This window comes from Coturnix japonica, chromosome 10 (genome assembly GCF_001577835.2).
Source record: "Coturnix japonica isolate 7356 chromosome 10, Coturnix japonica 2.1, whole genome shotgun sequence".
Classification (NCBI taxonomy): Eukaryota; Metazoa; Chordata; class Aves; order Galliformes; family Phasianidae; genus Coturnix; species Coturnix japonica.
This window is the reverse complement of record NC_029525.1, coordinates 14815417-14842035: the sequence shown is the minus strand read 5'-3', so window position 1 is coordinate 14842035 and position 26619 is coordinate 14815417. Positions and strand designations below refer to the sequence as shown.

Genomic DNA, 26619 nt, shown 5'->3' with positions numbered 1-26619 from the left:
ACATCTCCTATCTGATACATCTGAGTAGAGTGGAGGATTAAATGAGAGGATCACTTTGCTGCTAATCCCAACACTTCAGTCACTCTAAGGTTTCATCCATTCAACACACCTTACAAATAACAGACACAACTCTGCTTTCAATTACTGGGGTGCAGCTCTGACTGAAGTCAGCAGATGTTGCACCTCAGGAACTGTTAGCGGGACTGGATGCTGAATAAAAGGCTGGGAGAAAAACTCTCCGATGAGAACAATTCTGATGGAAAACTGATCTTTCAAATGAAGGGAAGTTCAGCAACAAGCATGTTTCACTGGCAAAAAATGAATTCTTAGGAATCAGTTTTCTGTTGAAATCTTGAAACATTTAATTGTCATTGTCGGAATTTTTTTTTGGAGGAAATCAGCTTAATAATTTGACACGTTGCTGGGAGATGGGAAGGGAAATGAGAAGAAGGAAAGCCACCATCTGTCAGGAAGTTCATTGCAAATCAGGAGTTCAACATTTTAAATGCTCAAAAAGAAGGCTGAGATGCAGGTAGGTGCGTGGTATTCAGCACAGCAATATGTGAGTGCAGCATGAGGTGGGCATTCACTGCCAGTGGGTTTGTTCCACGGTCACCAAACAAAGCGTGGCATAGAGTTCTAAAAGCAGATAGAAATTAAGCCTCCATAAATTAAGCAATTTCCCAGGGTGTAAATCCAAGCAAGGGTTCCAGGGAGCAGAAGATGTGAAATAAGACAGCTGCCTGTCCCTGAGCAGGGCAGTCTGGAAGTGGTTCATAAATAGCACAAGTGTTCCCAGCCCACTTAGTAGAGCTGGTCCAGGAGGAGCAGCACTGTGACTTGAAAAGGCAAGAGCTTCAGATACCACAGCACAGAATGGCCCTAAAGGTCAGCTTGGTGCTCTGGGCCATAAAGGAGAAATGTGAATCTGACCATAAACTTCACCGTCATGGGAAGACCAGAGAGTCCCCTGAAGTCAATAGGACTATTTTTGAGGACCAAGAATCACTTGCATCAAAGAAGAATTTCAGGGTTAGGCCATAAAGCATGCAAAATATATTGTATCATGAAATATGAGTCAACACCACAATGATACAGACATTACTCATGTGTATGTTAGACATCTCTGTTACACGAACAAACCCTATCTTCTATTCTTGGTAAAGATTATTGAAAACAGAGCTGCTGCAGAGGACAGTTGGGGCTTGACTTTGACAGCTCAGCTCCTTTCCACCTCAGAGATCTGCAAAGTTATTCGGGGCAGCTGCTGTTCTGTGCCTGGGCTCCCACGTGGTCTCACGGTGTGCTGGTGTGATACACCTCATCTGTTGCAGATGCTGTGTGAGGAGGCCAAGCACTCAAACTGCTCTGGTAGACAGGAGGAAGATGTGACAGAGCCCCAGGACAGCCAGAAGTCCTTATGGGTGGCAAAACAGTACATGTACATCCCTACTGGCTGAAGTTGGATGGGGAATTAAGAACGTTATGTGGACAACTCCTCCTTATTGGCAGCATGTGGAGATTTCTGGAAGAAAATTTCTGCTAACTTCTATTTCTCTCATAACCAGGAGCCTCCAAGAACACAGCTCTGATTTTTGTGCAGCATGTGTAAAATCTGAGTCGCCACTGCACAAAGCTCGCCTGCTATTTTAAGGCTGGCTACTGAAGCAAGTGTGGGTTAGACAGACTGTGAAAGAGAGGGAGGAAGGGAAGGAAAAAGGCTAAACAGCAGTAGGAAACATGGCTAGAAAGGACTATTTGCAGAACTGATGGTTCTGAGCCGTTAGATTATGCTGACAGTACATTAATCATATGTTACAGCCATATGCACACATACTGATAAATTCATATTTATGTCTGCCTGTAAATGAACATTAGATGCAAATTATGTAAAATATTGACAATGTTGCATCACGTTAATAGGGTAAATATTTTTAATATTGTACATGTAAAAATATTTTTGCATTACACCATCAGAAGGAAGTACAAAAATATGTATGTGGGAGATGAGCTTATGGCCTACAGCAGCTCCAGAGACTGGGCACGAAATCCCAGATTGCCCACAGACTCCTGTAACTTAGTAAAAGCTCCCCAATGCGTTCAAAGGACAGCTGCTAAGACCTGGACTCTGAAAGTCACTGGGGTTACTGCACAGTGTACTTGCACTTGAAAGACCTTCCCTTCACCACCCTAACTTGGCCCAAAAAGCCTGCAGCCCAGCTCTCTCTATACTGAGTTGAAGAGCTTTGCTTTTGCCTCACTTGCTTTAGATGCTGGCTGCCCACCAGCAGGAGCACATCTCCCACTAACCCAGTCTGCGGCCGTACATGAAAACACCAAGTGCTTATTGCTGCAGGAAGACCTTCCTTACGAAACCTGGGGAAAAGGAGTGCTTAAAAAGTAATTCTAAACCCTGGATTTTTTTGAGCGTATGCTGTGATTGCTTTGCTCTGGGACTATCTTCTAGTTTCTCTCCACTTTTGCCATATGCTGCCCTGATGACACTGCCTCCAGGAGGGAGTGTTTGGGCGATTTCCCTGACAGTGCTGAAAAGTCCCACTGCACCCACCTCTCCTGTTCTGCTGCCTCGACTCCTGCACTGCTCTCCACGGGTGAATTCCTGCAGTGTTTCGTCTAACCACCTCACATATCCCTCGTTGGAGGCTTGTGTGCTCAGCTTACATCCAGTCTCATCAGGATGTCTTTTTGATTTAAGCTCTTGTCTTCTCCCTGCTAGGTCTAATACCTCATCTGTTAGCCACCGCTGCTTTCTGCATTGTTTCCTTATCCCAATCATATTGTGTGCCGTGTCTAGGCTGACATCTTCTCCCTCACACCGTGACTCATTTGGTCCCTTTTTAGTGCCTGCATGCCAACTGCACCTCCAACTGGCTGTTAACTTCTGCTCTGAAGCTGTCACTGATACACCCTGGGAGAAATCTCTTGCATGGAAATAGCATTTGCTTATTTTTTCCCCCCCACTTGTATTTTTCCAGTACATAAAATGTCCATATCAGAAGCCAGAAGATAGATAAAAGGCAAGTGGTGATGTTTTACTAGGAATTCAATGGCACAGGGTCAGAAGTAAGTCAACTTTGCTGAGAGAAGGGAGTTTCTGTGCAACTGTCCCATCACTGAATTAAAGGTAAATGGATTTAGCCTCCACCTCAAGATGTAATGTGTCCTTTATCCTATTTTCTCCTCTATCTCCTTCTCCCATTTTAAATCCTACTCTTTATGACCAGTGTTCCTGTACTTCCCCTTCAATTAAAAAGAATCCCTACAACAGAAGCACCATTGGGTGTGCAGAGCAGAGCAGCAGAGAAAGTCAAGTATCCTCATGAACACCAGCCCTGATCCTACAGACATTCTGCATCAAAGTCAATGAAACATTCAAGTCCATCGTCTTACCTATGTAACAGCCTCTGCCAGACCAAAACCTCAGAGCCTACTTGGACATCACGACTGGGTACAGACATGAACTTAACCTTGCCAATATTCACTTACCTCTGGTGATGTGCTATTCAAGGAGCTGCTTTAAAAATGATTGTTCACAAATTCTCTAAGTTTCTTTTCTCTTTCAATAAGCTTGGGATATGGCTCCCCTGTTACACAGCTTTCTTGTTTGTGATGGTTTCCTAGCAAAGAAAAAAAGAAAAAAAATAAGTTTAAAGGAGAAAGTTCTAAAGAAACATGGGCAGCTGTTACTGTCACATTAATGCCTTTTGAACCAACAGACAGAATTAAGACAGATAGGTATCGAATGAAAGAAAGATCTAAATAAAGATCAAACCCAAGAAAGAAAATGTTCCAAGAGCAGTTCTTGGAGATTTTCAAGGGTGTTTGAGTAGCATTTTCCCTACTCAAAAATGCATCAAAAAGGAGAAGTGGATCTTTACAACAGTAGCATGTCCTTACATTTTATAGGCCAATGTTACTGCTGGCTGGCTTAGGAAGAAAATGCTTCACCACTCAACAGTCTTCATTTTTTTATAGGTCACTATTAACATGGTTTGGAAACAGAGGATCAGATACCATTAGGAGCTGGCTGTGCTTTGGTTTCTGTACTTCCACAAACTTAAGTAAGTTGCATTGCCTCCCTCATTGCATCAAGAAAGAAAAAATACGTAGCAAGAGAAAGCAGAGAAGCCATTCTTGGAGTACTGCAAGTCTAAAAGATCAAGCACACAGATGCATACAGGCCCACTACGTGTAAGCAGGCTGAGGTTTTTGTTTAAGATGTAACCTTATCTCTTATCATACTCTAACTATATAGCCATGGTTGGATTCTCTCTGCAAGTATTCAAAACCATTGGTATTGATAGCGGTCTTCATATAGAAGCCTGAGGAACAGCATACACTCATACTTGATCAGGAAACCACATGGTACCAAATCCATACATGGTGAAGGAAGAACTCAGAGAAGGGGGGGATTTGTGGATCGCTGCTCTTTGTGACCCAGGGTATCCAGGCAGGATAACCCAGCTCTCATCTGTGCTACCGGCTCAAGGAGTTAAACACATTGTGACACATGCTTGTCCATTTTCATTCACCTGCACACTTCGCTCAGTAATGCACACTGCTTTTTTTTTTGGCTTCTCTTCTTACATCAGAGGCAAAACCAACATAACAGTGCCTGCAGCACGACTAAAAGCACATTTATGTTTGCTGCTGACCCAAAAGTAAGTCCAGCTATACTCCAGGATAAGGCCCCTCTTTTCCTGCTGCCAAGATCCATTCCCAGGTGAAGATTAAGTCTTAAAGCACGGAGTGTCTTCAAGATGGGAGCAAATTAGAAGACATGTCAAAAGAACAACTACAACAGGAACTCTTAAATGCCAGGTCTTAAATCATTCTGGCAAATTGTCAGTGTGCTTATATTTCTGCCTTACTCCCCCAAGTTTGGTGATGGATGACTACTGATAGGAATAAGTTGGAACTTGTGGCTGATCCCAGCACTCCCCTGCTGCCACAAGGAAAGGCACTGGTTCTGATTCAGTTTAAGAACTTAATGTAACCACATCAGAAAGACAAACCGGCCCCTGATTTCTACCTCAAAGGAATATATTGTCAGGATACAGTATAAAATATTGAGAGACTGCTTCTACAGTTGCAGAGAGCCAGTGTCTCACTAAGGTTCTGATTGTGGTTGGCATTAAAAAGCTTCCTCAAATGGCTATTCCTGGGGGTTTCTTTCTGGCAAGTTCTGCATATTAAGGTGTCCAAATCAGATGAACAAATCGACTGCTCAAGGAAATATTTAACAGGAAGAAGCATGCGCTCCTCTTTAAGGCTTCATTTATACTGCATTTTGTAGTTCAGGAAACTGACAGAGATTAGGTAACTTGCTGAAGACCACATGGCAAGCAGGTGGCAGAACAGAACTACAGCTTGGAAATGCCTCTTGCTCTTCTGTCTGCTGAAGAGTCAGACGAGGCTGACCTGTGTGAATGTAATGAGGAAGGGAGCGAGGCAGAGAGTGCACAAGAACTTCTCTCCTTTTATCACACCTTTGCATGCCCGCGAGGGCCCTGACCTCTCCTACCCCCAGCCCTCTGCAAGGGGGCAGGTTCAGGAAGGATCAGGGTGAAATGTGAACTCACTATTTATCACTCTGAGAGGTCAGACCGAGAGTCTGGACGTGAGGCAGAAGCATCTTGGATTTCTTCCAAGGCTGGAGTAGCTGCTGTGCTATGTGCTGCCCGGGATTTTCCAGGGCAAATTCTGATTCAGCTTTAAGCCTATTCAGAGGCTCTGCCTGAAATTTCTTTCATTCTTATCCATTCAGCTGAGGGCACTCGGGGCATCCTGACCACTAGACAGCATCCCTTCATACTGCACAGCCCTCCTACCAATGCCTGCAGCACAGCAGCTCTGCAGCCAGTGGAAATAGCTCTGCTCTGCTGACACAGGTTTATATCTGCAAAGGATCCAGCCTTGTATTTTGACTGTCACAAGCAGGACCGCTCTGTCCTATTTTCATCATCACCAAGAAGATTTTGTTTAGGACTGTGGTTTACAAAGATCTTATTATAGAGAAAATGAAAAGAAAACTCATCTAAAATCTGGCTACATTGAAAAATTCCAGCTGTCTTGCAATTCAATGCAGCTGTGCTATCTAGTATCTTTTTCTCCTCCTTTTGCATCTCTTTATAGAACATTAGCTTCTATAGAAAAACGCCTTTTTTTTCTCTCTCTTTACACATGGCAATTTTTTTTCCCTCCCCTCCTCATTATTTGCTGGCTGCTATTTCCACCAATCAGACCTACAGACTCTAACAAGGAAAACGCAAAGATATTTTGAGACAGAGGAGCAGCAAGGAGGGGAAAAAAAAACAGCATTAGTAGCAAAGAGTTTTTACTGGCAGCCGCTTGTCCATGATTTTTTCCTTACAGAAACCATAATATGATGATATTATGCAACCGCCTTCCCATATCAGAATCATTATGAGCAGTGATATCATACAGCAGGTGCTAGGAATGGTCTTTGCTTTTTCCCCAAAGCGACTACAAAATGACTTATGATTTCATTATAGAACAACCAACACTTTGCGGGGAGAAGTTTGTATTACTTTGTGACTGTGATAGCAAGAAAAGAATCCCTATCTTGCTGGGGAGTTTGCAGCACTCCATGGGTGAAAACTAAGCTGAATTCATTTGTTGCCAAATGCCGATGTCCTCAGTCAGGCAAAACTCGGATGGAAGTGGCAGGGCTCCAATCCTCGCTCTGCTCTGCTGCTCACCTGAGCACCCAGCAATGCAGAGCAGAGGGCAAAATGCAGTCCCACATCCAAGGCTGAAAGTGTCACTGCAAGGGGAGGTCTCACACTTATCCCACCGTTAAGACGAAAATGAAATCTAAATGCTTCCTAAAAAAACTGGGGGTGTATGTGGGGTGAGGCGGGCTCACAAGCAGGCAGATGGGAGGGGCAGCCAAAGCCCCCTGAGGAGCACCAGCCCATTTCAAGCAACTTTGCATCTTTTATCCTCTCCCTGGGGCATAAGAAAGCCTCACCTCGGGCCAGCTCAGTTACCCCAGGAGTAACTCCAGGTGATGCCACGCAGCCACAACCCGAGCTCTGCAGGTCTCAGCGTGAGGAGGACCAGCAGGTTCATACAGACACATCTCCATCCCTCACTCCCTGCTCCTAACACCCCCACAGCACTTGGACTGCCACCCTCAGAACTGCCATTTTCAGGTCAGAAACTGAGCAAAGACTTTTAAGTTTCTCCTTTTTGGTCAGGGGATTGAAAAGCTGTAGCAGAAAGCCAAGAGCCCCAGATCCTCACTGCTTCATACCCCAAGGACTGACATTCTTCCCCCCTGAAGCCTACCTTCACCTGTTACCTCTAAGATATAATTACAATATTAAAAAGTCATTTTCCACTCAACAAAACATGCTGTCTCCTATTTTCTATTATCACAAAATGCTTTTGCTCCCCTTTTACAAATACATCCTACTAAACGTTACCTATAAAAGCTAGAAAAAATAATAATTAACTCACTTATATTAAAGGACAGGCAGCAGAAACACGGGAAAAACCATACAAGGAGAAATGGTGTGTGTACATTTCTCATTAGCAAGAGAAGCGTCAGGCACAGTAACGCAGTGGTTACCGAATGACTGAAACACTTTGCCTAAATGCAAACACCTAAAGAGCAAATCACACCATTCAAAGCTACAGCAACACAGTGCAGCATTTGTTACATCTGAAAGCAGAGATACGGATCAATTATACTCAGGAGAAAATAACATCATTCCTTGCGAGGTACAGCTTTGAGTAAGACACACCGCGCTTTCAGGAATGGTATTTTAAGCACCGATCACAGCTGATTGTGGTCGCGCTGCTAGAGGAAAACACAGGAATAATATTGTTTCCAAGCCTCGGTGTCACATTGAATCAGCAGCAAGGCCGTGGATAGCTGCTTCAGCCTCTGCTTTCCAGACACATCCGCTTTAGAGCTGGCTGCTTCAGCTACAGAGTCATGAAGACGGCGAGTGCAGCGATTCCTGCACACAGGGTGAAAGACTGACAGTGATTTTAGCAATGCTGCTCTGTAAGGAAGGAGTGTGAGGACCAGGTTGTTTTAGAGGGACTCCTTTGGGATCTCTCGCTGCTGCCACTGAGCGTAGCTGGGGGCAATAGGATGGCTGCAGGGTGCAGCCTCAGCTGCAGTGCATGCTGGTGTGGGACTCGGGCCCTTGGACAACTGAATGCCCTGAACAGCTCTAAGTGAAAGCAGCACCCAGTGACTCGCCAGCCTAAACGTACACAACGCATACAATGGCTGGTCTTTGTAGCTGCTCCGCCAGCCCAGCCTCATGTAGAACTGAGCTCAAACCGTGGATGTTTTGGTCCAAACCAGCAGGCATAAATAAATGCTTCTTTGTCACCATTCCTACAAACCAGTACCTGACCCTTCGCTGCACTTCTTCTCATGCTCAAATTCAGCTGCTCAGCCCCAGGTACCTCCGTGTGCATCTGGCTTCCCCCAACAGCTGTGCTGCACAACTACACATCCTCACACCTCCCAATTCGTTACAGAATAAATACACCGGATTCTGAAAGCATTTGACCCCCAGATTCTGGGACGGTTAATGCATACAGAAATAAGGAAACAGAACCGTCAAAACACACTCCTTCATGGAAAACAAACAAGTTCCACGGCCAGATAAACCCACGTCCCACATGCGCTGCTCACACTCCCCATACGGCCGAGATGGGGCAGCTGACCCAGCCAGCACCTGGGGATGCTCAGGGTGCTCCCCAACCCCCGACCTTCTCACCGGTCTCGGGGGGGGGGGGAGTTGCGGGGCCGCTTTGTGCTGGGAGCCCGCTCCAGTGCGGCCAGTAGGTGGCGCTGTCGCACCGCGCTGGCGGCCACCGCCCCGCTCCGCACCGCTGTGCTCGAAGGGGCCCGGCAGCAGCAGGGGGAGGCTCCGGCTGCCGGCAATGAGAAGCGGCCACTTCCTTGCAATTAAAACTGTTTCTATCGCTTTGGTTTTGTTTTTTTTTCGTCTTATTTTTTCAAATCCCCCCACAGGGTCTGTATTACATTTCTTATTTTTTTCCTAATTTACTTATTTTATCTTTATTTCCCCCCCCCAGCTCGCTGCAAAGGCCCAGAAACTCCCGGGAATTCCCGTGCAGAGATGAATATGGATGACAATCTCTATTACCCCAGGCACCAACTTAGCTCGGGATGTTGATGAAATATTCCTCAAATGCAGTTTATTTACAAATCAAGTTATCCACTTACACGAGACACTCGGAACACTCAGCGGGCAGTTGTTATTATTGCTGTTAGCAGTGGTTGGGCTGCAGGTGCTCAGTGCTGGGCACACTGTGGACGTGGATCTGTAGCAAACCCATGAGCCTGAATAAGTTGTGAAAGGAGAAAAATTCCTTAGCAGTCTCTGAGCTGCATTCCAGCACACAGAGCTGCACCTCTGCGCTCACACTGCAAAATACAACAATGTTTTGCTATCTCTGCTCCTGTCGGCGCACACAGCACTGTCCCTTTCTCCTCCAGAAAGCGATAACTATGGTAACAGGATGTCGGCTGGTGGAGGATTTTGTTCTCAGATAGTGACTCTACATCCACTTTCCCACTCACACATTGGGATTTGGCATCTGTAGCCAAGCTGTGCTCGCTGCGCTCATAGAGCACAGAGAGCTCCACGGCTGGCACTGCACACAGTGTGTCCACGCTGAGCTGTGCGAGACACCGCAACCACAGGGCAGAGGGGAGCAGCTCTTTTCATGAAGCATCTCTCTAACTCATCAAAAGACAGACAAGGCTTTGCTTAGACAGAGTTCAAAATCACAGCGAGAACTTGCTACCCCTTTGCTATGCCACTGGACAGAGTCATTCTCCGTTTGGTGAGGATGGAAGCACTCGAGGTGCACACCAGCCCCTTCCTTTTAACCGCCTTGCCATCCCCGAGGAAGGGATGGAATTCCGTGCTTCAGAGCAGGGCTCTTTGTTTGTTGATTTGCCTCCCCGTTCTGTTTTAAGCAAGTATTTCTAATGGAAACCCTCGGATACAAAATATCCGCCTCACGGTACAACTATCAAACAAAATCCGAAGTGCTTCTGCTACACTGATCTCACACACAACGCCATTTATTTCCCTGCGCCATTTCCTTCTACAAAACCATCCCCAAATAACTTCTTCCTGCCTATTAAAATTACAATCTTATTTTGTATGTGTGTAAAAAAAAAAAAAAAAGGTGAAAAATAAATGCACGGTGATTGAGTCTTTGTTGCCTCTTGCTGTTTCTCATCAAAGGTTCCCATTCCTCTCTCAGGTAACCTGGAGTTGTTTAAGAGGGCGACTGGATCGGAGCGACACAGGGAGAGGAACGCAGCACCCTGTATTGGCAATGAGCTCCTTCATTTCCCACTGTCCTGCATCAGCTTCTAGCCAGCAAGGCAGAGGGTTTTCTCACACACCACTTTTACTTATGCATAACGATTAAGAACAGAATCTGCCGCCGAACAACAACCACAAAATGCAATGTAGAAAAGATACTTGATAGCAGGGAACTGGGATAAAGCTGAGCAGCACGCATCAGAAAAACAAACACCCCAAAACTCAAAGGCAGCTGCTCTGTCCTCAGCTCACCCCTGTACAGCAGGGCACTGCAGCCCCTTTCACACTGTTTATAGAGCCATGCTCTCTGCACGCAGCCCTCCTGTGTAAATATGGATGCAGAACAGCAGAGCTGTCATCCTTCTCACTAAGTTCCCCAAACTTCGGGGAATTCAGAGACAGACCTTTAGCAGCACCGTAGCCCTCTGAATAGAAAATCTGTCCTTTCTCTCTCCAATAAAAAACGAAAAGTCCCACAAAACCCTCCCTGGATGTTTGAAAGAAGCTTATCGATCAGATAAACATCAATACTGATAAGATGTGCGGGTTTCTTGAGATGTAATTTCTAAACAAACACGCTTTTCTTTCCATAAGAGCTGGGCAGAAATGGGAGGTGGGATCTGAGACCTCTGTTCTGCATGAGGGCAGATGATACAGCCTCTCTGCATTGCTGAATATAGGAACTGCTCCCGTTATTTGCTAAATCCTTGTCCCTTTGAGTTCTAAGGGGTGAAAATGAAGCTAAATTAAAAGCTTTCGGAAAATACCTTTTATTTGGTACTTATCTGAGAGGCAAGCATCACCGTTTTTGTGTCCCCACAAACATACGTATGCAACACTGCCTTAACTTAATACCACAGATCCATCTCCTGTGAAGTTATGCTATGATATAAACGACCTCAAGAGCCGATTCCACATGTGAAACTGACACAGCACCGAACGCAGCCAGGAGCTGCGCGCTAACCCTGTGTACTGACATGTCTGAATATTTTTAAGGCTCCTTAGCAAAAAACAGCTACTATTTACAGTGAAATAAATTGCCTGCCTTTAATGTTCGTTTTCCCAAAGCATCTGCTGAAAAGCTTTCGTCCACGTGCTGCACCTGCTAAAATCAGATTAAAGCCAAACCAAAGCTGTTTTCTAAAGGGTCCGTGTCTGGGGGGAGGGTGAGGAACTCAAAAAGGAACTGCGATCAGGAAGACTTTTTAAGAATTATTTTGGGGTTTAAAATGAGAAACTGAATATATACATAAATATATATATATATATTTCATGAAAAAAAAAAAAAAAAAAAAAAAAAAAGAGTAGCTAAATTTAGACCAAGATAAAAGTCAGCAATAAAAATGAAGTTAACCAACCCCTTGGCCAGGGTTTAATTTGAAATAGAAGAAATGTTATAACCAACCCAAAGCTGTCCCTATACCCAGCAATCCTGCTGAACGTGAAGTGTTTTGCTAGGAACACACATATGCATTTGCTCATTTTTCAGGGCAAAAGCACATCACCTTGGTTCAAAGAATGGTTGTTTTAAGCATCTTCTTGGGTAAATGATGAATTATAACATTAACTGGTTTAGTGATGATCTGGAGCTTGGCTTTCAGTGTCTGTTCTGACTGAAGGCTAGAAATGGAGAAATAAAAGCCTGATGGACAGAATGTTTGTTTGGGTAATTGCTAACAAAGCCAGTTGTGAGGTACCTCGAAAGGACAGATCAGGTATCAATTCTGCCTTAAATATTACATCTGCGTTCAATATTTGTGGTCATTTCAGATCGCTGTGCAAGTTATTTAACGCTGCCTTTCACCATGTTACACCAATGTGTTCTATGACAGCAGAGTTCTGCCCATTCAAATCGCCCTATGGAGCATCGTTCTCACGTCATGGCTTTTGCTGGAGGCTTTTGATTACAGCAAGCTTCCAGCACACAGCCTCATCTTCCCCATTCTCCCTCCTGCTTGCTCGTGCAAAGTCATTTGCAATATAAATTACAGAATCATCTGTTGAGTTTACAAATCGAATATGCATGAAGATATTGCATAATATTACTATCCTTTCCAGCCTAATAGAGGTAAATACGTCTAAAATCTGTGTTGGCGGAAGAGCGGATATTTATATACTGTAGGTATTAATTACAGTTGGACTAATTTAAAGTTCCCGTTATTAATTCCTTTACAGTTTTACTGCCATCAGGATTAACTGCAGCCACCTACAAGCACAACCACTTGGTAATATCCTTAATTACACAGAGGAAACATTCTCCTTACAGTTAAAACAGCTCTTTAACAAGCACCTTGTAGTCTCTTGTTTGTTAAAAATAAATATTAGTGCAGAAAAAAAACCACAACAGAGGCCAACGCTCCGAGAATAAAAATGGGCCGCGGGGACTCAGACTCACAATGAGTTCGGAGAGTGCTTGATTTCTTGTTTGGGTGAAAAAAGACTGGATTGGCTATCGACAGGTCCCTATCAATAGGCAGACCCCGGAGGTCTGGCTATTTGCACATGGCCTGATTGACTTGTCCTTAATAGACATATAATTGTTGACAAATACCTTCCAATAGACTGTGGCAGGCATGGCCAGGCAGACAAAAGAGGCTTCTCTGTGACAGAGAGCGGAGAGGAGCGACTGGGGGACATGGCACCTTAACCAGGAGACAGCCGGCATCCCCCTAGAAGCTTTCAGAGCAAAACCTGCAAAGCCAGCCTTGCTTTCTACCTCCAGCAGTGACAGCCAGCACAGACATGAAAAGCTGTGCTGTCTGTAGAGCGTGTGGGATCCATTCAGGGCTCTTCTTCTGTGCAACTTCGAAATAGAGCTTAATCATAACAGCAAACCTCTGCACTTAATACCACGCTTTCCCCAGGGCCTGAAGATTTAAAAAATATCACCGGGTTTTTTCCTATCACTGTTTGCTTTCTCTCAGCATCCGCTCCAGCTGTTACTACGGACAGAATCCCAGGGCAGGTGGACCTCCAGCTGCCCTTAAGGCCTAACATTTCCACCAATTCATTAAAAAATACGGCAATATTAATTGCACAAGTAGATCAACTGAATGCACTGGCTGGGTCTGTGTGACTCTGCAGTGTTCCAGTCTCCACTGATTGCTGCAGCCACTGTGGACTGTTGGTGCTTCCGAAAGCAAGACACAAAAGTGGATGCTTAATGCAAGTCACCGGCTGCCCAATATTTTGCCTGGCCTTTCAGGGCAATGTGTGGTGGACCCTACATCTAAGGATCTGGGACTAAGTGCAGCTTCGGTTTTTTGTGCAGTGCCTTCACAAACACAATTTGAAACCAGAGTAAAATGATACATTTACTGCGTGATGATTTTCTGTGTTAAATAATAATGTGGGGGAAAAAATGAAGAGGTGTAAGGAGGGGGGAAAAAAAGAGATAATAAACTACATTTATCTGTCCTCAAGATAATAGTTCTACATTAGATATGTTGGGGAATTAATTACATGGATTTTTAGAATGTTTAGTACATTATAGGCATTGCAATACTTGTCACAAGACAAAAGGCCATTGAAATGATGCAGTACAGCCTTAGGCAGCCATAAAAGAACAAATTGTTCAAGTTTGTATATCAGTGCGAGATCCAAAGAATCCTGGCTCCAAGGAAAATACCAGTGAAATACAGAGATGTACCTACTCTGCACATTTACCCAGAACACTGGACTCTGGCCTTTCAGTCCAGGGTTTGATGTGCTACCTTTCCCCCTCAGCGGCAAGCTGAGAAATCACTCCTGAACGTTTGCCTTGCAGGATTGCTTCACTCAGTCATTGTGGATTTAGCGATTCCTGCCCTGCTGGGATACAGAGCTCGTCAGGGAGAGGTGACACTGTTATCCTGTGGCGTAAGCAACTCGCAGAGAGAAAAGGCAGAGAGGTGGGGGAAGAGGGTCAGGACGGGGTGCTCGTTGAACCTCTAAGCTAATGTCTTCAGCTTCCCACCTTTAAGCTCCCCCCCCTCTTTCCTCCCAAACTAATAAAAATAACCATTAAAAAAAGAGACAGAGAAAAAAAAAAAAAAAGCAAAGGGAAAAAAAAAGCAGTGCAGGCCGTGATCACAGAGACAAGCAAAGTAGGTTACAAATTAGTGTGACACCATCAAGGTGACACTGCAGACAACCTCTGACACCCGAGACAAAGCTGAATGCCTTGTGCCAAAAAGACCTTGAGCCTCGTCTTTGATTCTTATTGATCAAATACATAGATTAAATACAGTATCAGATGGCAAGGCTAAAGCCTGGGATTCTGCGTGCAGCAAAGACCCTCAGACATGAAAGACCAGATATACAACAGAGATAGGGAGACAGGCAGATAGGGCGAGAGATACAGCACGACTGTATTGTGAATAAACAGATGTAGGCTGAGGGAGACAATTTTATCTGGCAGATGGGTTGGGCTTTTTGCTCTTACTGCACTTCTTACAGGTCAAGAAATCCTAATGTCAATAATATCAGCAATAAGGGACAGCGTTTTTAACTGCGTTTCTGCAATCCCTAAACATTCCTACGCATGTGCATCCTGTGACCAGCTGCTTCAAAATGGTGCGCGCTCCTGTGTGTGTGTGTATATGTCCATTAATTCAGAATTACTCCAATTACGAGCTTTTGATGCTCCAAACCCCTCTTTCTAACCCAAAAGAGATGGAAAGCCCTCGGCCTGTCCAATCAGATCATTTTCCCTCCTGCCTGTAGCAGATGTAAGCAATTTACTTTTTTATTTCTGCATATTCAGTGCGAGCGGAGCTGTTGGTGACTTCTCACCCCGGAGCCTGCAGGATTCTAACCCTATCAAATTAAAGCATTTTGCTCACTTATTCCCAAGCGCTCGGCTGCTGCTTAGCAGGCCTCCCGCTGCATAGCAATGGCGGGCGTTCGTGTCCGCTCATACCCCGAGCCTAATCAGAGATTATTAAGGAAAATATACAGTGCTTTAATTTGATGAGACTGGTTATAGGTACTGCAGTTAAAGGTCACACTCTTGCGTGTATCTCCCTCAGTCACTGTAATATTTTCCTCTCGCTTGACAATCCTCAGCTCCAAACAATAGGCCAAGAAGACACGTTTATTTTTGTCACGCTGTGATGAGCTCAACAGGGACAAAAATGAATTATTTAAAGTTCGCATAAACAAACAACCCCAGGCCAGGTTCCCCTCGGCCCCTTTACCCCCTCCGTGTTTCTGCGCACGCGTGTGCGCGCAACTCGCTTTGGCTGCCATCTCTTGCCTTCAGAGAACATGCAATAAAACCTCCCTCCATTCAAAAGCAAAACCACACTGATGTGAAGCCCAGGTACGGTGGCTGACTGGCAAGCACCTGTGGAAGCATGCGGTTATGTCCCAGCATCAAGAGCCTGGAAAGGACTTTCTGCTTTGGCTCCAAAAGCCTTCTTCACCCAATAGGAGGCAATGGGGCTGTCCTGGGCAGAAGAAAACATGCACGCAAGAAGGGATGTGACAGACACTGAGCATCCCTGCTGCCACAGTGGGAACCAATGGGGTTTGGTTCTGTCCTGTGCAATTCAAAGGGCTGAGGGAAGGGAATCACCTCCAGCCTGTCTGATTGTGCCATGGTAATTAGCTCGTGGCCTCATCTAATTTCACACTGCTTCCAGCCGAGGCTCTGTGGGTGTGGCGGGGGCTGAAGGAAGGGCATACAACAATTTTCTTCTTCCCTCTGCCATAACTCTGCTGACGTTTGTTAAAGGAGTGAGGTGCTTTGGTCTCTTGTAAGAGCTGTGTGGTGGGGAAGGAAAGAGCGAGCCAGTAAGAGACGGGTGGGCTAATTGTAATCTCCTGTCGAGCCTAATGATTTGAGCATATGTGTCCACGCAGCAGACCAACAGCAGGCTTATTTACCTCCAAAATTTACATGAGAATTGCTTTATGCAGCTGTATGTAAAAATTCAAACCACACAGTGTCACTGTATCATGCAGGTCAATCCAAAGCCCAGTGGCATTATAGCAAGAGACAAAAGCCTCGCCACTTTGCCAGGCTTTCCTTTAGGACTGAAAGTTGTATTAAAAATGAAAAACAACTTAAAAAAAAATAATAAAATATATAGAAATGTGAGCCTCTACCTACTGCTGCTCCCTTCCCAGATTCCCTTTGCGTTCCTCAAAAGACTGCCAAAATTATGAGGACCTGGAGCCTGATCCTGCTTCTGCCCCTCTCAGCAGGCTGCGGGGAGGGCTGTGAAGGATGCCAGGATCGAGCCAGCTTCATTTTGTGCCTGTGAATAATCCTGTTAGCTGATCCCCAGGCACAGACTTTTTATATACACATTACTGATGGGCAAAGGCGGAAGAGTTCAGAGAGGTGCAGCTTCAGTATTTATCCTAAACAGAGGCAGACAGGCTCAGGCTGCTTGGGATGCTGGAGGCATCCCGGCCCGTCTGGTAAATTGCTTGTGATTGCTTGGTTGTTGGGTTTGTTTTTCTCCCTCCAATCTGAACCTGCCTGTGATATCTCCAGAAAAACCACGGCTCAAACTGCTGTGGAAATACACACTATATACATTTCTACAGAGAACTGGGGAATCCTCTGCTGCAAGAGAAATTGGGATCTTCCAAAACCCCCTCAATTATTTGTGTTACACCAATAAAATCTCATCTTCTGCCATTTAAGAACAGCACTATTTCAGGAGCTGTAATTCTTTGTGTTTCTAAAGTAATCTGAAAAGCTTTGACAGGCAAATTGGATTGGTATTTCTAGCACCTTACTGATATGAATGTGGTCAGATACAGCAGTAACGGTCTCTGCAGCTGAACACCCTCAGAAAATGCAGAAGGATATCAAGGGGAAAAAAGTTACCTTCACTTTTTTTTTTAAACTTTATAAAAAGTTTTTCTGCAGAGGCTTGGGACAGTTCTTATTTTAGTCTGAACCAATTATTCAGCCTTAATACCTGGACCCTGGTATGCTCTGTCTTTGATCAGAAAGAACTTGCCTGAAGGCCAGCTCAAGAGAGGTTCAAAGTCAAATGCTTTGATTTAAACCACTCTGCTCCCATCCATGAAAGAAGATGAGAAGAAGCTCTCTAGTATGAAGACAGAGATAAGTGCAATGCAGCATGTCACATGCACTATTACAATGCAAAGCATAAAAAAAGGCATTTTGGAGAGCCCGGTGCTTAAAACACAAATCACCCTAACAATCTGATGTTTTTGGCAGGGGTAACGCACCATGGGGAATACTGCACAATTCTCTAGTCTGTGAGAAACTTCACATATTCCAAAGTAATGCAAGAAATAGAGATCTGCAGCATGACCAAGGCCACCGACTCAGCTGCTCGTGGTCTGAGAGCCTCTGGAACAATTTATATTGATATATGGAGGGTGAGACAGTGCTGCACCATTTCAGTTCCTCCAGCAATCCTGTCCATTTTGCAATTCAAACACTCCAAATAACCTTTTAGCTATGCGACTATAAGATCTTTCCAGAGTTTATAAAACTTGGAGCGCTGAGGAAACCCCTGCCCTAGTACTGCAGTGATTAGTGGGAGGATACTTACTGCCTATGGTGGGAAGGGACAGGGCTTAGGCTCACAAATCAACCTGGATTCTGCAAAAGAAAGGAAGCACAACTTCCTGATGGCAATTGGAGTTTGCTCTCCTCTCCTCAAGCACCTCTGAACCCCAATAAGTATTAAAAAACAAAAATGTTAGAAAAAAACCTTTTTTCTTCCTTGGGCTTCACACAGGAAATGAACCGCAGGAAACAAAGTATCAAAATACAGCCTTGCACTGACAGTGTCAGCATTTTATTGCTCGGGTTGTAATCACTTACAGGGGGGGAGCAGATAGCAACACATCACGCAGGCTGGCAATGCAGGGAGATGATTTTCCCCCTTGACATTCAGAACTTCGCTCTGTTGACAAGAACTAAGGGAATGAAAAGGAGAAAGGCTTTTTCAGAATTTCTTTTTCTACTTCTGGTGAATGAAAGTAACTTTCCTTTAGCTATCAGTGCTGTGGTGAATATGTTTTGTCACTATATCCTGCTGTGTCTTTTCACTAGGGAACGTTTTGATGGCAGAGCCCTTCTTTTCTCCCCTGACTGGTACCCTACGCATCCTCACAGCTTCTGCTTCTCATTAATGTGTCCCTGTCTATCCCCTCTGGCATCCCGCTAATTCAAACAGAAGAAGCCTAGAAATCATTGCTGGATAGCACCGTAGTAAAGCGAACCAGATCTGATTTCTGCCTTGAAACGGGACCAGGAGTGTCTTTGGGAAAGGGCTCCCCAAACCCCATGCCCACAGCAGCACCAGAGATTTCAGCAAGACTACCCTTCCATGTGATCTTTGCTGGCCAAGACCTTCTTTGTAAGGCATACCTTGATAAGGAACTGGAAAAAGACATGGGAACATGTTCCTGGGCTGCTGCATCACTAAACCTTGTAGGACCACACTGCAATACACCAACTCATTTCAGAACATGGGAAGAGTTTGAGGGTTGGGCTCTGACACCCCTCCCTGCTCCTCCTGCTAAGCCAGCATGAGTGAGAGAGCTGACCATCAATGCATATTCCTTCTTTTCAGTCTCTGAAAAGGTCTGTTGTAAATGCATAATCCCATAAGCACAAGAAAAATAAAAATCAAAACCAATCTGCAAAAGGAATTCTGGAGCTGGAAAGATGCAGCACCTGAGATCAAACCATCAGAGAAGTAAAACACAGGGGAGGATAAACAAGAGCAGGAAAAAGAAGGCACAGGAGAATAATTAACAAACAGCATATGCTATACAGAGCAGGGGAGTCCAGCTTAGAAAAAGCAAACAGTGGGCTCTCCTCTCTGCTTACAGAGGAATCCCGGACCCTGCTACGCTTTGAGGGTCTGAGAGGAGAATGATGAGAAACCCATATCCACAATGCGCCTCTGATGTCTGGTGCAGAACACCACAGAAGACCACAGCTTGCTGCCGTCAGCCAAACTAATCTTCCAAGAGGTGAAACACAACTTTAATAGAACCTGTCTTGTGAAACTGTCCAGCCAGGCCAGCAGGGTGCTCATTTTCTGCTTATCAAATTCAAGTTTTGTAAATGTTACTCACTATTCTGTTTTGCCTTATCCATGGCTTGCCAAACTCCTCATACTCTGCACATACTAGGAATGCTTCAGATAAAATACAGGGGGAAATGTGGCACACCTTGTGTACCCTGAGAGGTTATTCATAAGAAGTATCCACTCTTCAATGATGTATTTCAGCAGGTGCCACTTGGGAACTACTTAGTTCACCGTGAGAAAACAGAACTAGACAGGACTCTGAGGTTTATGTGGGTGATAAGGGAAGTGAAGAGGTAACACACTGCAGGGATAAATGGAGGGCTGAAGGGAAGATATTAGGGAGTTCCTTGAAGATCAGCCTTCGGATGGATCTCATTTAATGGTTCATTAATAAACTTGGCACAAAAAGTAAGAGTGTTCAAATGAAATTTGCAGATTGTACAAAGTTGGGAGGCACCATCAACACAAACGAAAATCGCAATATCACACAAGAAGAATTGGATGACCTTGAGGACAGAAGTAATAGAAATGGGATGAAATTGAATAGTACAAAATGCAAGGTCATGCACTAAGGAACTAATAATGAGAATTTCTGTTAGAAGCTGTTGGGAACGACAAAGGAAGAGAAAGACCTGGGTTTGCTAGTTGATTACAGGATAAATATGTGCCTTAATATAATGCAGCTGAAAAGGCAGATGCAATCCTAGGATTCATCACCTGTAATAGTGCTAATAACGGGAGGAAAATATTAATGCTACTACACAAAGCACTGGTGAGACATTATCTGAAATCCAGCATAAATTCTAGTTACCCATGCACAAGAAAGATGCATGCAAATTGGAGCAGAGGGTGCAAAGAGGACTATTACAATGATCAAGGGACCGGAGAATTTCTATGAGGAAGCTAAAAGAGCATGGCTTATTCAGTATACCTAAATGATGTCTTAAAGGGACACAGTTACAATTCTAGAACAGAGGGATTCCATACCAGCTATATAAGGCTTTATATGCACGTATGTTTAATGATGACTCAAAAAAGGAATGGCTGTAAGACAGCTTTGAATTTGCATAATTATAGAATGACAAAAAGGACAAGTTTTAAAATTTAATCTGATCAATGCTACAACATAACACAAGCAGCAAAGTAGCAGCAAAGTCAACTGGATATTCCAGACACATGTTTTCCTGCCTACAAGTAGTCCTTTCTTTTTTCCCTTTAAGGGCCAAGAAAGTGGGAAGAGACACCAACTAAAAGAACACTACAGAAGGAAGTAATTCTTATTTGAAGGTAAGAATTACCCAAGTTAGGATGTCAAAAAGATGGCACAACTCCTCCTCCAAAAAAGAAACTAACAGGGAAACTACAATATTTGCAAGAGGCCAGGTTAGAACAAATAAAAACCTAAGCAGAAAAGCAAAACACCAGGAGAAAATCAGAGAAGGAAACAAACAAGAAAACACTCATCAGAATGTTTTCATCCAGACAAGCATTTTTGCAACAGTCTGCAGGAAATAAAGAGCTGCTGCCTGTGAGGATGAGGATTGAGTTGAGGGCTTTCAGTTTGCATCTAACTACAGTATATGATCTTCCCAACTTTCTAAAGGGCAGAAATTTTCTCACTGAACACTGCAATACGCTGCTAAAAATTGAATGATTTAGCAACCATGCTTTGCTACATAAGCATGATTCCTGCTTCTGCATGGAATTTTTCAGGACATGAGTTTCTTTACTGAACAACTTAGCTTCCAACTGACCACTGTTATCTGCATATTACACCAAGTCAGGGCCAAACCATGCAAAGTTATTCAGAAAAGTCTAGGCACAGACATCATTTTCAGTCCAAATACTGTTAAATCCCCCAAATGTCAGTTGCATCTTAATTTCTCTTTTTTTTACTTTTTTATTTTTTTTTTTTTCCCCTTTAATCTTAGTTACGGACTGAGAAAAATAAGTTATTTGGCTGCTCCAGTGGCAGCAGTCAGAGGGACAGAAGGGACACTTTACACTGCTGGGGTTTAGACACCTAAACTGTCCAATGATGCTTCTGCTAAGCACATCATAATCACAGATGAATTGTCCCTTGCCTAGTGGATCCCCAGGGCCAACCAAGGACATCTATGATCATAGAATCATAGAATGGCCTGGGTTGGAAAGGACCATAATGACCATCTAGTTCCAACCCCAGAGTTTCACAATAAATCTAGAGGTGGGGAAGACAGCTATATAAAATACGTAGGCATAAGTAGGAATAGAGTTACATCAATAGATAAAAAGACATATATAAATGCAGTCCAATAATTTGAACGTATGCACACATTAAGGTCTTGAAATGGCTTTCTTTTTATAAACATTCTTGCTGATTTCAAACCTCACCTAAATATTACTCTAAGAAACATGCTTTAATTACAAACACAGCATGCAGCAATAGCTATTTCCCCCTGCACTGACATGATAAAGTCATCTCGCTGTAAATTTCTGATTCACTTCCTAAGGTAACTGGAATGGTTGGTGGTGTGTAAATAAGGAAACACAGAGGTATGCCATACAGCACCGCTCCCTACCAACTGCTGCACAAGAATAGCGTCATGCAGTAGAATTCCATTTGCCCATTTACACGGATGTGCCTTGGAAGTGTCACTGTTCTACCCTGCCAAGCACTGCAGCTCCTGCTATGGAAACGCAATGAAACCAAACAATTAGATAGAATTATTGCTCTTAAAGAAAACTGATTTGCTTGTCTTTCTTCTAAGAAAAATTCAGTTACCGTATACTGTCAACCTTGGCTTGACTGGCAATGATTTTCCTGGTCTAGTCTGCTGGGAACCTTAAATGAACATGAGCAATTATAAACCTAAAGTCTTCAGCAATTTGTAGGCATTATCTCAGGATAATTGCCCTGAAACGTTCACATTGCAAAGCAAAGGTAGATAATTTAAAAATCCATCTTTCTCTGTCTGCACTACAGGTTGGGCCTAACACTCTTCCCTCCTGTGGGCCCAGCAGTAACACAATAAAGCTTGGAATTAGTCCTTTGAAAATGTCTGTTGCTGTCTTTTAGAAAGCACAGAGGGCAAGTCTGAGTTTAACCTTTTCTGGCTTTATTATTTTTACAAAATGTAACCCAAGTCATACTTACTGGCAAAGAAACCACAGAAAAACTGGAATATTAAAAGTCAAGGGGACAAACCTGCCCTGAGGAGCTCTGGGCAATAACATCCATGGCAGGAACGCTCTCCTGCTCCCTTTGTAAGATGAATACCCCTCAGAAAGAAACACTGGGTCCTGGCCTCCTCATGGCATGTCTTCTACCTGAGCTCAGTATTTTCTAGGAGGTTTACCCACGAGCTTCCTAAAGTGCTCTGTTCTTAAGTGCTCAGCTCCCTCTCTACAACTGGGAAAAACCTCCTGAGAAGCGCTGAACATTTCTCTCTTCTCACGATTCACACAACTGCCTCATCTGTAGGTGGTTTCCTCAGTTCCTTGCCCCCATCCTACTGAGCAAGCAGCTGAAATGCACTTATCGCCTTACTGATTTATAGCAGCTCTTCCCTCCACTGTGAGGAAGGAGCACTGTATCTGGCTTACAAGTAGAATGCAGCGATCTCTGAGCTCCTTCTGCAAAGAACTAGCAGGAAGAAGGATGTTTGGAGTGGGGAGGAATGGAAAAGCTCGGACTCCAACCAATTTTGGAGTCCTTCAGCAAAACATGGCATCACTGTGTTCTTTCTTGATTTCATGGGATCACAGAGTTCTACACAATCGATCCACAACAGAGAAATAAATAAACAGTGGAACTGGACTTCTGCAAACCACAACACTCATTTCAGTGAGGAAAGGAGAGCACTGAATTCTAAAGGGAGAGCAAGAAGAGACCCCCCAGAGCAGGAGATACTGGGATACAGCAGCCACCTAGTACCTGTTCCTACCCTTCACAGGATTAAAACTGGTTATACAAAAGTCAGCAAAAACCACTGATCAGAAAGACTGCATAAAGCAATGAAAATGTTGGATATTCACCCAGGTAACTTTCAGTTCTGAGTCCTTACTTTCCTACATAGGTAGAAGATAATCCAAGGAACAATGATTATTTTTAAAGAAATACCCTTTTAATAGTCACAGTTGCAATAAATGACCCTGAATCCTTACTCTGCTGGTCAGCTTAGAAAAGCTGCATTTCAAAGACTGATCCAGTTCATGCCACCACCCCTGGCTCCCCTGTGAACACCATGAGTAGAAAGGGACTTCAACACCTTCTGCCTTTTCCTTCCATAACCATTTTCTCTTCTCTCCATCATCTCTTCACTCTTCACACTCTGTTCTAAAATATTCTATAAAATGTTTTATACAAGTTCCATGAAATGACAAAGCAGCAACGATGACATGTTTCATCAAACCATTCCAAAGTCAACAGCACAGTCATCTCCACTGACAACCAGCCCTGTTAGCTGTCTCTCTTTTTCAAGCAGGACTCCATTCTGCACACTTCTAGAAGACAGCAAAGAGGGGCAGGAGTACAGGCTGTGTTCCAGTTGTGCCAGATCTGAACCAAGAATAGCAGACACATTCTCCCTTACTCCAGGGGCATCTGAGTGAGGTTGGTGATCTGATTTCAAGCACACTGGGGGTACTCTCTGACCCTCGTGATTTTATTGCCTCCTGAGTTATCGCTTGTGATTTTCACTGGAATGAAATGATACATCAGGGAACAGTAAGTATTCGAGCAGCCCACAGACAGGCAGAATTACAAAGTACCTGCCAAAACGGCTGCCATACCTCTGGCAAAGCTGCATTTTTAATCTTTTCAGATGGAGCATCCAACTGCCTATCCAGCCAGATCTTTGAGGCTTGACTAAAATGCTAAAGAAAGGACCACTCTGGCTTGCTTCACAACCATACAAAACCCTGCTTGTACCAATGATGCCACTGCCACCAAACAAGACAGGCTCATAACCTCAGGCAGCTTAACACCCACAAAAGATGATGTTGTTTCAGAAAACAGATTCAAGGAAAATATTCATCAAGAAAGAACCGATGAGGAGATAAGCCTTCCTAGAAAAGGAGTGGAAATTGGACAGATAAACCATCTGGGTGGAATTCCAACTTGCACATAAAAGTTTGCTGCGGTGGGTAATGGGTTAAACACCCAAGCTGAAGTTCATCCTGTCTATCTTAGAAAACCAGAAGCAAAAATGCACATTAATGCAAGTTAAGAAATGTACCCAACATTCTTTCAAGTTAAAAAATGGCAGCTTTTACAAAAACTAGCAAAAAACTATTTCATTTCTTACTGGAAAGAAAACTGTCTTTATTTCCTAATCAGTTGAAAAGAGCAAAAGGGAAAAGTGATGGGAGAAAGAGGTTTACATAAACTTCCCATTATGCTGAGATAAATGCATTGACGAACTTTATCCAACATGTTTCTGGCAAGATTTCTTGCTTGGATTGAAAATGTCTTTTCTATTTTAAAAAGTATAGGCAGGGAAGTTTTGATTGAGTGCAGTACTCATATACCTTTTAAAAACTGCTACAAGCTGAACGCCTAATTTCAATTCCCTCTGGAATAGTCCTACAAAATTATTATCAAATAAATAGAATTGTGTAGTAATGACAAGAAATCATCTGTGAAATTGACTAGAGAATTAGTTCTCTGATAGAGAATACACACAGTAAGGCAAAAAGTGCTGTTCCAGTTTGCTCCCTCCAAAATGTGAGCATTTTTAATCATTTGGTGAAAGATTTCTTTCTGTATCAAGTGTGTGAAGTCTCAGCACTAGAAGTGTGTGCTGAATTCCTTATTTTTAATGAAGAAATCCTATCCAGATCCTAACAGCGATGGCTTCTTTCTTATTCGCATACTTGTGACTGAGTGTTATTTGAATGCTGAGACTGACAGCCTGCTCGCCAATTAACGTGCAACCCGTTTGCAACGTGGGCACCTGTTCCACTCATTTCTCCTTTTCAAATAAGCGATTCATTTAGCTCCAGCCCATGGTTACCCATCACATGGCAACAAGTGCACCACAAGGCAAAGGCCAGGTCTGATCTAAAGCTCACCAACAACAGATAAGTGACCGATGGCCCAGTGCTGCCAGCAGGGAGTTGGCTGTGGAATCCAAAGTGAAGGCAGAACAGATTTCTCCATGCCCCAGACAAGCAGAAGACAGCCCGTGCCCTGCAGAGGAGCATCTAACAGAAATTAAGACACACAGCTTTAATGCAGTCGCGGGGCTTTCAGATCTCAACCGAAGCCAAGGTTTCTAAACACAAATTTGTGTGAACTTTCCCTCCCTCCTGTCCCCTCTGCTGGCCCTGCAAAGCTGTTTGGCCGTTTCAAGTTAGAGCCTTAAGGTTTAATTATTGATACGACAAGCAGAGCTTTCACAGAGGTGAAGGGGAGTGCAGAGGTGAAGTGGCTGGAGACATCCTGCCTCAGTAGGGCACAGGCAGGAGTAATGCTTTCCTGCATTTCCCAGCTTGGCTGCCTGCACTTTCACAGAACAGTGAGGTCCTTGCTGTACCCACAATCTCCCGGCATTCTCTGAGGGTGCAAAGCTGCTTTGGGGGCAGAGACACCAGTGTGATCTGGATATAAGCTTGTACTGTATGCAAGAACACTGCGGGGAGCAAAAGGCAGGTTTTCATGTACAGACATCCATATACATGCACACACATGCTCCCCGGGGCAGAAATCCCTTGATGTTTTCTGGATGTCCTAGTGCACCTTTAGATTGTCATTCTTTTCAAGTCCAAGACCTAAGTTTTAGGCTTTGGCACAAGACAAGAAACAAAATAACATCACTGAAAGGCATCTGTCCTCTGTGTTCCTGACTCTCATGTCATTTACGTGCTTCTTGCCCTTGTAGTATTACTGTATGTATCAGACAAAACCCCACTATTTCATTGCCTTGAAGAGGAAAATGTTTTCAACTCCCCTATGCGTTCCTGCCTAGTTCATGGCTTGATTTAATTTTACAAGGCAAGAGCTGGAACAATTATCTGATTCTTCATGTACAGCAGGCTTTCAGTGGTCATTTCTGAAGTTTTACTGGTTCGTAACCTCTGTAATCAGAAGAGCCAGTTTAAAAAAAAAAAAAAGAAACTAAGTGAACAGGCAGGAATCTGTTCATATTATCCCTTCCTAGCTGTCCAGGCTTTCATCCTCTTTTCTCCCACACATGCCCTTATTGCTCTGCTACTCACCCACCAATGAGGGTCTGTCAATG

General features: G+C 43.9%; 1 long non-coding RNA gene across 3 annotated transcripts in view; it reads right to left on the bottom strand.

Annotated features, from left to right (window-relative positions):
* LOC107318880 overlaps positions 1-26619 on the bottom strand; it is a 76497-nt gene that overhangs the window by 22773 nt on the left and 27105 nt on the right. For all 3 annotated transcript variants that reach the window (XR_004308544.1, XR_001557569.2, XR_004308545.1), the window contains exon 2: positions 3508-3638. This is a non-coding gene — a long non-coding RNA (uncharacterized LOC107318880). The remainder of the gene's footprint in view (positions 1-3507; positions 3639-26619) is intronic.